The sequence below is a fragment of the Sciurus carolinensis genome, unplaced genomic scaffold (assembly GCF_902686445.1).
Source record: "Sciurus carolinensis unplaced genomic scaffold, mSciCar1.2, whole genome shotgun sequence".
Lineage (NCBI taxonomy): Eukaryota > Metazoa > Chordata > Mammalia > Rodentia > Sciuridae > Sciurus > Sciurus carolinensis.
In genome coordinates this window covers 128,134-143,551 of record NW_025920346.1, presented here as the reverse complement: position 1 = coordinate 143,551, position 15,418 = coordinate 128,134, and the positions used below count along the sequence as shown (strand labels likewise).

General features: G+C 34.4%; 1 pseudogene; it reads right to left on the bottom strand.

The window, feature by feature from the left end:
* LOC124975625 (ankyrin repeat, SAM and basic leucine zipper domain-containing protein 1-like) overlaps nucleotides 1-15,418 on the bottom strand; it is a 62,415-nt pseudogene that overhangs the window by 21,854 nt on the left and 25,143 nt on the right.

Genomic DNA, 15,418 nt, shown 5'->3' with positions numbered 1-15,418 from the left:
TTATCTTATGACTGAACAATCTGAAAATAAACTCCTATGCTAGAAAAACTGCCTTCTAAATGTAAAAAAAAGTTCCTTTTTTAAGACAAAAAAGGTTTCAGTGAGCAAGAAAAAAAAAACCCTCACAAAAAACAAATGTTAATTACACACAATATTTCCAATTTCTTTATTATTCTTAATAAGAAGAATGCCAACTTCATTCAAGATGTGTTTCAAACTATTTTGTGTATTCAATAATCTAATACAGGCCTGCTTGATTTTAACTTATAATACCATTTTTATTACATTATCAATATAAAAAGAAAATAAATAGTAAGTTCACACAACATCATAAATGCCAAGTCCCAAATAACTTCATCAAGGCCACTTTGTTTTCAGGATTAAATATAATTAAACTAAATTAAGTGAAAACATTTTTCTGTGCAATACTTCTCTATACAGTTTGTGGACTTTTAAAAACTCAACTACCTACTACAATTTACAAATATTTAAATTTGAATATTTACAAACACTCAAGTTTACAAAATATTCCACTATCTACTATAATTCACAGAAAAAGACAGTAAAAACAATATACTCAGATATAGGCAATTTGACATAAATATGTGTTTTGCAACAATTAGAAAAGTCATGCTGTTTAACTGGTTTGTGTTGAAATCTCCTAAATATAGGTAAAAATGATGGAAAATATAAGTACATTCTACTGTCAGATGCTGTTTGGATTAAATTATTGTAAATATCCTTATCACATTTCTGCTACATTCAAAGGCACTTACATATTTCAGCACACAGTTTCTGTTCTATACAAATAAATTCTACCCATGAGTTATAAGAATTTTTTAGGCAATATTTAAAAACAATTAACATGGGGCTTGGTATACAGAAAATATTCAACTAAAATTTAATTTAAAAACAAAAAATATAACCCTCTCAAAGAAAAATTCTAAAGCCAAAATAAATAAACCATTAAATTGCCATATTGGCTTGACACAGTACACTGTGCTAAGTATTTTCTACAGAAAGATCTAAGAGAAACAAAAGATATGATTTGTGTTCTAGAGAGTTATTCTTAAAAATAGATTTTGAGTTGCCAGTTCTTTATTATTAGTCCCAAAGGAGGGAAAAGAAAATTTATGAAAGAAAATACAATTAAAAGAACAAGCTAGTTTCCTATGTACTAATTATGAAAAATCTATCATGAAATACTAATCTAATGATATTTCCAATGAGATTTTAAATAAAATTTGAAAAAAAAAAAAACTCCATGGAAAACAAACAGAGCTGACATAGATAAAATAATTATAAACAAATAAATAATTCAAAAAGGTCCAAAATACTGAATTTTATTTCTAGTAATAAATAGCAAGTTAGAAAAAAATTTAGACCAAAATTTTAAAGCATATAAAACAGCTGAATGAAAACAAATTTCAATTTCTTAAAAACTGTAGAACTAAGATACCAAGGAAGCAAAATCTAGATAGAAAAAAGCCTGAGACATAAAATGTGCATTCACATTTGTTTTTTCCCTAATGGCATGTACCAGTTCAGATGGGAAAATGAGCCACAGCTGATTTTGGTGGCCTATATATCAGAGGGAACAAAACTGACAATCCTGGGTCTATTCAAGGTATAGAGCTTGATAAGCTATACTTAAGAAAAATTCAGCTGAGACTCAAAGGGCTATATCTTCAGGTTAAGGATAAACCATAAAAAAAAACCAGCTCTTCATGTTGTATATTCCAAAATGACCAAGAACCACAATCCCTAATATAAGCTTACTCAAGTCATGGACCCACAGCACTCAAAGCATGTTTTTAAAATATATAAAATTCTCTCTAATGGAACTTCCTAGAACTCACAATTAGTCCTCCATTCTGATTTTAAACCTAATGACTAGCACCTAGGCATGAATGAGAAGCATCACACACATTACTAACAGAAATAAACTTACAGAAATTGAAAATGCTCCATCTAGATGATATGTTTATCATATTAAAGAAAAATTGGGTTGTACTGGGGAATTGAATGAAGGGCACTCCACCACTGAGTCACATCCCAGTCCTAGTATGTATTTTATTTAGAGACAGGGTCTCTCTGAGTTGTTAAGTGCCTTGCCATTGCTGAGGCTGACTTTGAAGTGATCCTCCTGTCTCAGCCAACTGTCTCACTGTTGGATGCACACCATCCAACCTGGCTAAAGAAATTTTCAACTAAACATTAAAATATTTTCAGGGAAAAATGAGTTATAAAGTGATACCACAATTTTAAAAAGAAGCAAAAAAGTTCTAGAAATTAAAAAAGTAACTAAATTATTGATTCAATTGTTGAAATTAATAATAAATTAGGTGTGAGTTACAAAACTAAATGCATTATTCAAAACTGATCTAAATGAATAAATTGTAAGTATTTCATGTATTTAAGTTATACCCAATTTTGAAAACTATTATAGAATTTTTTCAGTACCATTTCAGAAAGATTTCTAAGAAATTAAGTATAGGAAATTCATTAGTTTTCTCTTAATTAATTTTAATTTTTCTAATTGCTTTATTTACTGGCTTTTAGTACAAATGGAACCAAGTGATTTGAGTCAACTAATTTATTTTCACTATAAGTCTACAAACCCCTAGAATTGTCCTTTTGTTCCAAACATAAGTAAACCTTTTTCTTTTATTTCCCCCATTTTATCTACAAACTGAGGCCCTGTCTTTTGAACTTTTTCCACAGAATGAATGGTTTACATGCTACTTTTTTTTTAAAGCCTCACACCTTTGTATTTTACTTTATTATTATTATTTTTTTTCATAGGGCAATGATGTTTACTTTTTTCCCCTTCACCCCACCCCTCCCACCCCTATTTTCCCTCTATACAGTCCTTCTTTCCTTCATTCTTACCGCTCTCCTTATCCCTAACCCTAAACCTAACCCTAAACCTAATGCTAATGCCTCCCACCCCCCATTATATGTCCTCATCCACTTATCAGCGAGATCATTCGTCCTTTAGTTTTTTGAGATTGGCTTATCTCACTTAGCATGATATTCTCCAATTTCGTCCATTTGCCTGCAAATGCCATAATTTTATTATTTATAGCTGAGTAATATTCCATTGTATATATATATATACCACAGTTTCTTTATCCATTCTTCAATTGAAGGGCATCTAGGTTGGTTCCACAGTCTGGATATTGTGAATTGAGCAGCTATGAACATTGATGTGGCTGTATCTCTGTAGTATGCTGATTTTAAGTCCTTTGGGTATAGGCCAAGGAGTGGGATAGCTGGGTCAAATGGTGTTTCCATTCCAAGCTTTCTGAGGAATCTCCACACTGCTTTCCAGAGTGGCTGCACTAATTTGCAACCCCACCAGCAATGTGTGAGTGTTTCTTTTTCACCACATCCTCGCCAACACCTATTGTTGCTTGTATTCTTGATAATCGCCATTCTAATGGGGGTGAGATGAAATCTTAGGGTAGTTTTGATTTGCATTTCCCTTATTACTAGGGATGTTGAACATTTTTTCATATATCTGTTGATTACTTGTACATCTTCTTCTGTGAAGTGTCTGTTCATTTCCTTAGACCATTTGTTGATTGGATTATTTGTATTCTTCGTGTAGAGTTTTTTGAGTTCTTTATAGATTCTGGAAATTAGCGCTCTATCTGAGGTATGGTTGGCAAAGATATTCTCCCACTCCATAGGCTCTCTCTTCACATTTCTGATAGTTTCCTTTGCTGAGAGAAAGCTTTTTAGTTTGAATCTATCCCAGTTGTTGATTCTTGCTTTTATTTCTTGTGCTATGGGAGTCCTGTTAAGGAAGTCTGATCCTAAGCCAAAAAGTTGGAGATTTGGACCTACTTTTTCTTCTATAAGATGCAGGGTCTCTGGTCTGATTCCGAGGTCCTTGATCTATTTTGAGTTGAGTTTTGTGTAGGGTGAGAGATAGGGGTTTAATTTCATTCTATTGCATATGGTTTTCCAGTTTTCCCAGTACCATTTGTTGAAGAGGCTATCTTTCCTCCATTGCATATTTTTGGAACCTTTGTCCAGTATGAGAAAATTGTATTTATTTGGGTTTGTGTCCATGTCCTCTATTCTGTACCATTGATCTACCTGTCTATTTTTGTACCAATACCATGCCAATTTTGTTACTATTGCTTTGTAGTAGAGTTGAAGATCTGGTATTGCAATACCCCCTGCTTCGCTCTTGCTACTGAGGATTGCTTTAGCTATTCTAGGTTTTTTATTCTTCCAGATGAATTTCATAATTGCTTGCTCTATTTCTGCAAGGTACATCATTGGGATTTTAATTGGAATTGCATTGAATCTGTATAGCACTTTAGGTAGTATAGCCATTTTGACAATATTAATTCTGCCTATCCAGGAACATGGGAGATCTTTCCATTTTCTAAGGTTTTCTTTAATTTCTTTCTTTAGTGTTCTGTAATTCTCATTGTAGAGGTCTTTCACCTCTTTTGTGATATTGATTCCCAAGTATTTTATTTTTTTCGATGCTATTGTGAATGGGGTAGTTTTCCTAATTTCTCTTTCTGAAGATTCATCACTTATGTATAAAAATGCATTGGATTTATGAGCATTGATCTTGTAACCTGCTACTTTACTGAATTCACTTATGAGTTCTAAAAGTTTTCTGGTGGAATTTCCAGGTTCCTCTAAATATATAATCATGTCATCAGCGAACAGGGATAGTTTGAGTTCTTCTTTTCCTATTCGTATTCCTTTAATTTCTTTGGTTTGTCTGATTGCTCTGGCTAGAGTCTCAAGGACGATGTTGAATAGAAGCGGTGAAAGAGGGCATCCCTGCCTTGTTCCAGTTTTTAGGGGGAACGCTTTCAGTTTTTCACCATTTAGAATGATATTAGCCATGGGCTTAGCGTAGATTGCCTTTATAATGTTAAGGAATGTTCCCACTACCCCAATTTTTTCTAGTGTTTTGAGCATGAAGGGATGCTGTATTTTATCAAATGCTTTTTCAGCATCTATTGAAATAATCATGTGATTCTTAACTTTAAGTCTGTTGATATGGTGAATTACATTTATTGATTTCCTGATATTGAACCAACCTCGCATCCCTGGGATAAAACCCACTTGATCGTGGTGCACTATCTTTTTAATATATATTTGTATGTGATTTGCTAAAATTTTGTTGAGAATTTTTGCGTCGATGTTCATTAAGGATATTGGTCTGAAATTTTCTTTCCTCGATGTGTCTCTGTCTGGTTTAGGTATCAGGGTGATATTGGCCTCATAGAACGAGTTTGGGAGTGTTCCCTTCTCTTCTATTTCATGGAATAGTTTGAGAAGTATTGGAATGAGCTCTTCTTTAAAGGTTTTGTAGAACTCGGCTGAGAACCCATCTGGTCCTGGACTTTTCTTTGTTGGTAGGCTTTTCATGAACTCTTCTATTTCATTGCTTGAAATTGGTTTATTTAAGTTGTGTATGTCCTCCTCGTTCAGTTTAGGTAATTCATATGTCTCTAGAAATTTGTTGATGTCTTTGAGGTTTTCTGTTTTGTTGGAGTATAGATTTTCAAAATAGCTTCTAATTATGTTTTGTATTTCACTAGTGTCTGTTGTGATGTTTCCTTGTTCATTCCGAATTTTAGTAATTTGAGTTTTCTCCCTCTTTCTCTTTGTTAGTGTGGCTAAGAGTTTATCAATTTTATTTATTTTTTCAAAGAACCAACTATTTATTTTGTTAATTTTTCCAATTGTTTCTTTTGTTTCGATTTCGTTGATTTTGGCTCTGATTTTAACTATTTCCTGTCTTCTACTACTTTTGGTATTGGTCTGCTCTTCTTTTTCTAGTGCTTTGAGCTGTAGTGTTAAGTCGTTTATTTGTTGATTTCTACTTCTTTTTTTGAATGCACCCCATGAAATAAATCTTCCTCTAAGTAGTGCTTTCATAGTGCCCCAGAGATTTTGATATGATGTGTCTTTTTTCTCATTTACTTCTAAGAATTTTTTTTATTTCCCTCCTGATGTCTTCTGTTATCCATTCATCATATACTAGTGTATTATTTAATCTCCAGGTATTGGAGAAGTTTCTGTTTTTTATTCTGTCATTTATTTCTAATTTCAATCCATTATGATCTGATAGAGTACAAGGTAGTATCTCTATCTTCTTGTATTTGCTAACAGTAGCTTTGTGGCATAAAATATGGTCTATTTTAGAAAAGGATCCATGTGCTGCTGAGAAGAAAGTGTATTTGTTCTTTGTTGGATGGTATATTCTATATATGTCCGTTAAGTCTAAATTGTTGATTGTGTTATTGAGATCTATAGTTTCTTTATTCAATTTTTGTTTGGACGATCTATCCAGTGGTGAGAGAGGTGTGTTAAAATCGCCTAGTATTATTGTGTTGTGGTCTATTTGATTTCTGGAATTGAGAAGGATTTGTTTGACATACATGGTTGAGCCAATGTTCGGGGCATAGATATTTATGATTGTTATGTCTTGCTGATTTATGCTTCCCTTAAGCAGCATGTAATGTCCTTCTTTATCCCTTCTGACTAGTTTTGGTTTGAAGTCCACATTATCTGAAATGAGGATGTATACTCCAGCTTTTTTGCTGTGTCTGTGTGCATGGTATGTTTTTCCCCATCCTTTCACCTTTAGTCTATGGGTGTCTCTTTCTATGAGATGGGTCTCTTGCAGGCAGCATATTGTTGGATTTTTCTTTTCAATCCAATCTGCCAGTCTGGGTCTTTTGATTGATGAATTCAGGCCATTGACATTCAGGGTTATTATTTTGATATGATTTGTATTCCCAGTCAATTGACTCATGTTTGTTTGTGACATGATTTGGTTTCTCCTTTATTTGGCTATTCCTTTAGGCTAGCGCCTCCTGTTGCTGATTTTCATCATTGTTTTTCATCTCTTCCTCATGGAATATTTTGCTGAGAATGTTCTGTAATGCTGGCGTTCTTTTTGTAAATTCCTTTAGCTTTTGTTTATCATGGAAGGATCTTATTTCATCGTCAAATTTGAAGGTAAGTTTTGCTGGGTATAAGATTCTTGGTTGGCATCCGTTTTCTTTCAGGGTTTGGTAAATGTTGTTCCAGGCCCTTCTAGCTTTTAGGGTCTGGATTGAAAAATCTGCTGATATTCTTATTGGTTTCCCTCTGAATGTAATTTGATTCTTTTCTCTCGCGGCCTTTAAAATTCTGTCTTTTTTTTTATGTTAGGTATTTTCATAATAATATGCCTTGGTGTGGGTCTGTTGTAATTTTGTATGTTTGGAGTTCTATAAGCCTCTTGTACTTGGTTTTCCATTTCATTCTTCAGATTTGGGAAATTTTCTGTTATTATTTCATTGAATAGATTGTTCATTCCTTTGGTTTGTTTCTCTAAGCCTTCCTCAATCCCAATAATTCTTAAATTTGGCCTTTTCTTGGTATCCCATAATTCTTGTAGATTCTGTTCATGATTTCTTACCATCTTTTCTGTTTGGCCAACTTTGCTTTCAAGATTAAATAATTTTTCTTCAATATCTGAGGTTCTGTCTTCCAGGTGTTCTATCCTATTGGTTATGCTTTCTATGGAGTTTTTAACTTGGTTTATTGTTTCCTTCAAGTATTTCAGTTTGTTTTTTTTTTTCAGTATCTCTAACTCTTTATTGAAATGATCTCTTGCTTTCCGCATTTGGTCTTTTAACTGTTGATTGGTGCGATCATTTAATGCCTGCATTTTCTCTTTCATCTCCTCCTTCAATGCCTGCATTTGCTCTTTCATCTCCTCATTAGCTTCCCTGATCGTTTTAATTACGTACATTCTGAACTCCCTTTCTGACATTTCTTCTGCTGTGCTGTCACTGGGTTTTATTGATGTAGTATCTAGGTTTGTTTGGGACATTTTCTTCCCTTGTTTTCTCATATTGGTCAGCTGTCAGTGGGACCCTGAGATATTGCAGTTTTCTGCTATTGGCTTATAGTGTCCCTGTAGATTTCCAGTGTATCACCTCCCAGCCTTCAGTAGCCTGATGTCTTGGAGGAATCTGATAAAGCAGTGCATCCAAAGAAAACTGCCCCTAGCCCCCTAGTGGTTCCACGGTTTGGAACTGGTTCTGTGCAGAAATGCTCTCACTGTGGGCCTGCACCGGGCAGCTGGCCGTGTGGGAGGAGCCCACTGCCGGAGTGTGGAAGGCTACCTTGGGAAGACTCTAACTGCCCTGCTCAGCTCCGATAAGCCACCTCTATCTGGGCCTGCCACCCGGGCCGAGCTTTACCCAGTGGGCAGACTCACCTGTGGCTCTATTTCAGTCTGAGTCTCTCAATGCCTCCCCTTCTTAACTCCTGGGTTCTGTAGCAACTGGGGGTGCAGTCACCCTCTAGGCCGCCATCTTGGATCACCCCGTGAAGAGAGCCTGCGGCTGGAGTGGGCAGAGCCGCCTGAAGAGGTCTCTGGCTACCCTGCCCTGATCCCAGAGGCTGCTTGTGGATCGAAGCTCTCCGTTGGTTCAGGGACTTGTGGCTGGTTCTATGTAGAAAACCTCTCACTGGGCGGTCTGGTCTGAGAAGCTAGCCTTGAAAGGCACCTCCCACCGCAGGGGTCCAGGCTACTTGGGGAGGTCTCTGACTGCCCTATCCTGGTCCCTGAAGCTGCTTGTGTGCCCGTGTACGCTGCACTGCACTGGCTCCGGGACTCGGAGCTTGTTCTGGTCAGAAAGGCTCTCACTAGCGGGCCAGTTCTGTTCCGAGAACCTAGAGAAGCTGGCTGTGTGAGCAGGGCCCACCGCCGGAGTGCGCAGGGCTGCCTGTGGATGACTCTAGCTGCCCTGCCCGGCTCCGATAAGCCACCTCTATCTGGGCCTGCCACCCAGGCCGAGCTTTACCCAGTGGGCAGACTCACCTGTGGCTCTATTTCAGTCCGAGTCTCTCAATGCCTCCCCTTCTTAACTCCTGGGATCTGGAGCGACTGGGGGTGCAGTCACCCTCTAGGCCGCCATCTTGGATCCAGCTACATGCTACTTTTACATATCAGAACTGGGACTTCATTTCCTAGTATAGAGATTGACCACTAAGACTGCTATTACTTTCACTTTATGAGAAAATAATATGGGTCTCATTTTGGTTTGAAAGAAGTTAGTGTTCAATGTCTTTTGCAACTAGTAAATATTTGGCCAAGCAGCTTTCATGAAAACTATGAGCTGTATGGTTAACTCTTCACTTGTGCTATTTTTCTGGAAAGGATATTTTTCTCAGTAAAAGAGTTGCTCAACAGAAGGGAACGTCAACAGAATGAAAGGAAACTCATCTAAAGATGTATTTTTCTCCCTGATATCTGAATAGTGGTTCCCTAATGCATATTTTGTCACATTTTATATGAAACTTAGTAATAATATAATTTGTCTATAAAATTTTCCCAATTTCACTGTATTCTTGAGTCCTGAGATGTTTTTGTCCCCTTTCATATTGATGTATGCTTTCCCTACCCCATTGTATAATCACTTAATGCTATCCTCAAAAAAACTGCAGGTTAAAAATCACTATTTGCCATGAGGTATTTTCTTTTCAGGACTACAAAGAAAACATAATTCAGTTACTGTATTGGTTCAAGCTCTGAACATTAAACAAGACAAAGTAGCTGAAAGTTTATTTCTGAAGTTATTTCTCATATCTGTTAATTAAATAGACAGCTTTCTTTAATGATGCTGTAAAATTATGTATTTTATTTGATGACATACCAGTCTAAATCTTGTGCTTCTTCAAATTCACTAGCTTTTCTTGGGTTTTCAGCTTTAAAATTGCCTTATGGTACGATTGCTTTATATATTTTATCATGAGATAATAATCATGTTATTTTAATTCAAATGAAATCTTTTTCCAGATATATCCTATGTGTCTGAAAGATCCCATATACTTCTTGAGAGGAAAAATAATCTAATGCCTATGATAATGTCTTGCTTAACTTCTCATACAGAATTTAGAAGATGGTAAGTGAGTGAGATGGTAAAGACTTGATTACCTATAATATCTTGGAGAAGTAGCGAAAGAAATTTTAAAAACTGAGGTACATCAATAAAAACTAATTTTCCATTGAACCCTGAGAGGCACATCTTATCTTATGCTACTTTGAAACACATAAATCAAAATCACAACACATCTGGAAGTGTACTTCAGTTAATGTCATGAAGTACATGCCCTGATTTTAAGTTGCAACTGGATTCAAAACTTATACCTCATTAGGGATATCATTAATGACAATTAAAATTCCTGTGAATTTATGTGCTAACATTATATAGAGAGAATTTTTTTCCAGTTAATGTTAATCTTTAGTTGTTTAAATATTGATTGTTTACTGTATTAAAACTTGGCCTTTTTCATACTAAATCAGGATTTCTCAACTTTGTCATTTTGGGTTTTGTATTCTTTGGAGGGCTGTCCCACACACTATAGAAGATTTAACAGCCCCTTTGACCTAATCCACTAAATGCTAATAATGTCTTAAAGGTGTGACAATCAAAAATCCTTTTAGACACTACCAAATTGCCCCTGGGCAGCAGAACAGACTACCCTTGAAATCATTTCAATTAGAGCAAAGTCTTTTTCATCTGGTAATTATCTAAAGACACATAAAGTATTCATTTTTATTATTATAGATATTTCAACAGATGCAAGGTACATTTTTGTTTGTTTTCTATGTATAATCAATTGCTAAAATCTTAGGCAAATAGAAACCTTTAAATATGTTTTCATACTATTTGTGTAAAACTTCTTACATAGAGAAAGTACTTAATAGGTTTTACTTCTGTAACTCGATCATCATATTCCTTTGAGTATATTCACAGAAAATCATTGTTTGATGTACTCTTTTCCTTTTCTGTCCAAAGTGTATAATATTATTCTTAAAAGTAAAAGGTGAAAGGTCAACTTCTCTTGGTACTCCTATATAATTGGAACTAGGAACTTATGACCTAATTTCATCCATCAAGTATTTGGCCAAGTAAACAAACATTGTTTATGATTTTTAAAAATTCATATTATGAAGTGTTTAACAGATGATAAAAGTATCTTCAACATGTTGAACCAACAGTAAGGCTCTTACCTACAAGTAACATTTGGATCAGGGTTTCTTGAAAGTAGCAGCTCTACAAACTTAAAGATCTGTTCTTCAGAGCCACAAGCAGAGCATGCAGTCATCAAAACAGTCTGCTTATGTACAATAACCAAGCCAGGAAAAGTCCTCATACTTTAGAAAGTATATCTAATTGACTTCCTTACCTTTAAAATATTCTATATATTTTTTGTACTCTCAAATTCTACAAAATCTCCTGAAATCTCACTCATAAGATTAAGTCACCAAAACATGAGATCAGGGATTGATCCCTTTCCTCTTCATATTATATATAAAATGCACTTCTTAACTTACTTCCCCTATTCTCTTTCCTCAAGACAATGAAGTGGTGAAGCACATGACTCTGCTATATTGCCTGATTATGAACAGTTTTTGGCAGATTAAAATTTTCCTTGCTCAACTTATGATTGGAAAATGAGCTGTACTCTCTGGTTCACTTCTCTACTTCTCACCCATCTGACAGATCTTGAAATCTATCTTATAGCCTCCCTAATAAAACTGACACAACAGCCATATTCATTGTTTCCTTTTCAGTCCTGGTCTACTTAATCTCTCTAAACTCACACTGAAACTATTCTTCCCTTAGTTCCTATGGTATCAATGGGGAAGTGGGTAGACAGAAAAAAAGCAAAACCAATTTCTCAAGTAATAACCCAGAAATTCAAAAGGTCACTATAGCCATAGTTTATATTAGTGGTTCACTACAGACCATAAAATTCTACTCCCAGCTCTGCGACTGAAAACTGTGACTTCAGTGATGTCTTAATATCTCATTAGATCTAAGTTAAAAGTATGAGTTAATACCTACCCACTTTACCTGACTTGTGCTATCAGACACATAAAAGCATTTATGTGTACATTCTAAGAAAAATATGAAAGGTTTTAAAACTGTGAGTATACCTCCAATTACAAAGAGAAGCAGAAAAAGAAGATTTTGTGCAGAATATTTTCTATCCTTTCAAAAATGCCATTCTTACATATATATTTCATTGAGTGATACTGTTAAACAACAAAATAAAAAACCTTCTTAAACATGAAACTAAGAGAAATTTTTGAAAATATATATAAAAAAAGGGAGGGTTTTACAAATACCTAATGAACATACAAAAAAAGAATGTGAAAGTTAACTCTAAAATAACACCTATACATTAATCATGAAGTGAATTCAACTACCTATTAAAAACAAGTTAAACCAGGTACACATGTGTATAATCCCAGTGACTTGCAGGTTGATGCAAGAGGATCTCAAGTTTGAGGTCAACCTTGGAACCTAGGTGACACTTTGTCATGAAATAAAACAATATAAAGGAATGAGGATGTAGCTTAGTGGTAGAGTACTCTGGCTTTAATTGCAAGGACTGCAAAAAAAAAGTGATTTGCTAAATCAATATAACAAGCTGGATTTGAAAATATATGCTTTTGCTCTTTAAGAACATTCAAAGTACTATTGAGTGGAAATCATTTACTAACAAAAGCAGAAATAAATATATTAAATAAACTACTTTTGAAACAACTTTACATGATATAATTCAATGTTGAGTTTACAATTTCATAAACTGATTTTCAAGTACTTTTCCAAAAATTCTCAGTCTTTTGATTTTTTCAACACATTTTTTTCTTTAAAAATAGCCAAATCTACTATAGAAGTTACAAGTACATAACTATATGCTATAAAGAAAACATATCTAGAATCTACCTTTGTGCAAGGAGTTTTTTGAATTAGGCTTCTAATTTGTGCAGATTATTTATAAAATTCAACTAATAGGTTATTTTCCAAACTGCTTTAACTTTTTTCTCCTTGCCTAATTGCTGGTTAGGATTAAAAGAATCACAGCAGACATAACCAGTTAAGTTTTCTCAAACATCTTACCCTTGTCAAAGCTTGCATTAGCACCTCTGTCCAAAAGGAGCCGAACCATCTCTACATTGGCAATGCTAGCAGCATACATCAGAGGGGTCCATCCATATCGAAAGCTGGAATGTACACTAATGCCTGTCCACACAAAAACAAGCTTTTAAAAGTCCCACCATCAAAAAAAAAAAAAAAAGACAACAAGAAAGACCTTCACTACAGTGTGTGTAACATATATACACATAGAAACATACAAAATATAGTTTATTCTATAAGTGGTTTTCTTGGTAATAATGACCTTAGAAAAATAGTAATATTGTGACTAACAAACTTGCTAACTTAAGTTTCACTATATGTGCTATGTTCTGAGACTTTATCTGACCTTATCAATATAAATATAAAATAGTTTATAATATAATAGGTTTTTCTATGCCATTTCTTTCTCTCTAGGGGAGCTGGGAATGGTTTCAGACAGGGAATGTGTTTTAAGTTAGAATATTACACTTGGGCCATATCTAAGATTGCTAATACCACATATTTCCCTAAGATATCCTAACTTTCTCTTCAACACAAAACTTACCCATGGGTGACCAGATAAAACAAGGAGCTAAAAAGGCAGGTTTAGGAAAGATTATGAAAGCCATGTTATGAAATACAAACTATACTTTGTGATCTAGGGATTAACATCATTCTATATGTATTATAAAGATAGCACAGATATATCACTGTTGAGAATGGGGCAGGATGTAGGGAGACCAATTTATAAACATCAATTTAAGGGCAGAGGGAAAGGGACAGGGAGAGAGAGAGAGAGAGAGAGAGAGAGAGAGAGAGAAAAGAGAGAGGTAGGAAGAAAGGAGGAGTGAGTGGGAGAGGTAGAGAAGGGGACAGAGGGAGACAGAGAGAGAGAAGGCATGAGCAGGGTGGGGCAGGGTGTATATAACAAAAGGACATTCAAAGGTAGGATCATCAGAATTTAACATTACTTTGACAAGGAGTGAAAAAAAGAAGAAATCAAAAAGACTATCAGGTTCTACCTTAGAAGAATGAATAATAAGTAGTGAGTCAGAATTCTCTTCACAGATGACATATCAGGACTTAGGTGTAGAAAAAAGTTTCAGAGTGATATAGGGATAGATAGTAACTAGGACAAGAACAAGTTGACCTTAAAGTCCTTAATAATGTAATGGTAAAAATTCTTGAAATTATGTTTTTCCCTAATAATATGGATAAATTTGGTTATATACAAAAAGACGGAACTGTTTTAGGACTGAGGAGGAACATAAAAGATGTAATACAAGGCTAAGGATACAGTAAGGCAATGAACACAATCCATTACATTTAGGCAAAAACTTTTCTACAAGGAGATAGAGATTTTAATGGCAACCTCTCTCTTCAACCTAACATATCAACCTAAGTAGAGTTTGGTAATCTCAATAAGAAAAATATTTTTGTTTCAAAGAAGGAAAAAATTATATATGAAGCATCACTGAATATGGACTTGGCTTTAACACTGTATAATTTACAAATTGTATTATCTTTGACTCTGATGTATTCCACTTGTAAAGATGAAGGTAATATCACCTAGAAAATATAAACTTAGGGCAGGGATCACTTTTTTCTGTTGAAACATTAAGTCACCTAAAAACTATATATCTCCAATTACCAATTGTCTCACTTTAATTGGTATAAGGCAGATGAAAAACATTGAGAGAAAAAAGTACTTAACCATCTCAGTACATACATAAAATGCTATCACAACTTGTCAACTCTTAAATTTTTCTCTTTAAATTGCTACAACTGAAAGCATATGAAAGAGTTCAGAAAAATCTAACTTTCTCATTCTTTTCTTATTGACAATACTGTTTGAATTTTGATAGTAAATATAGAAAAAGGAAAAGACATGAAACAAAAATAAATAAAACATTTGATATAAAAATTCTTACCAATCATCACCTCTAATATTAATATTAAGTTCTAGGTATAGTGTTTAAAGCAGGTATCTTATAAGGATTAATACAATATATTATATAGTTCAAAATACTCTAACACTACATTGTTTTTGGATATAGACATATATCATAAAAACATAAAGATATTCATAGGAATGATACTCAACAACTGTAGGAAAGTGATCAACTCATTGTGGGGGGGTTTCTATACCATTCTTGATTATGTAAAATACTTTATGAAGAACTAAAAATATTAGTATACAGAAAAATAACAAACACTTGAGACATCTTCAAATTTAAAAATAGCTGTTCCTTTTTGTTTTTGTTTTTTTTCCAAATACCAGGTGCTTAACAATTTAACCACTGAGACACATTTCCAGCCCTTTTTTATATTGTCTCACTGAATTGCTTAGGGCCTTACTATGTTTTTGAGGATGGCTTTGAACTCATGATCATCCAGTTTTATCCCCAGAGCCCCTGGGATTACAGAATTGTGGCACCTCACCTGGTGTGATTTCATTT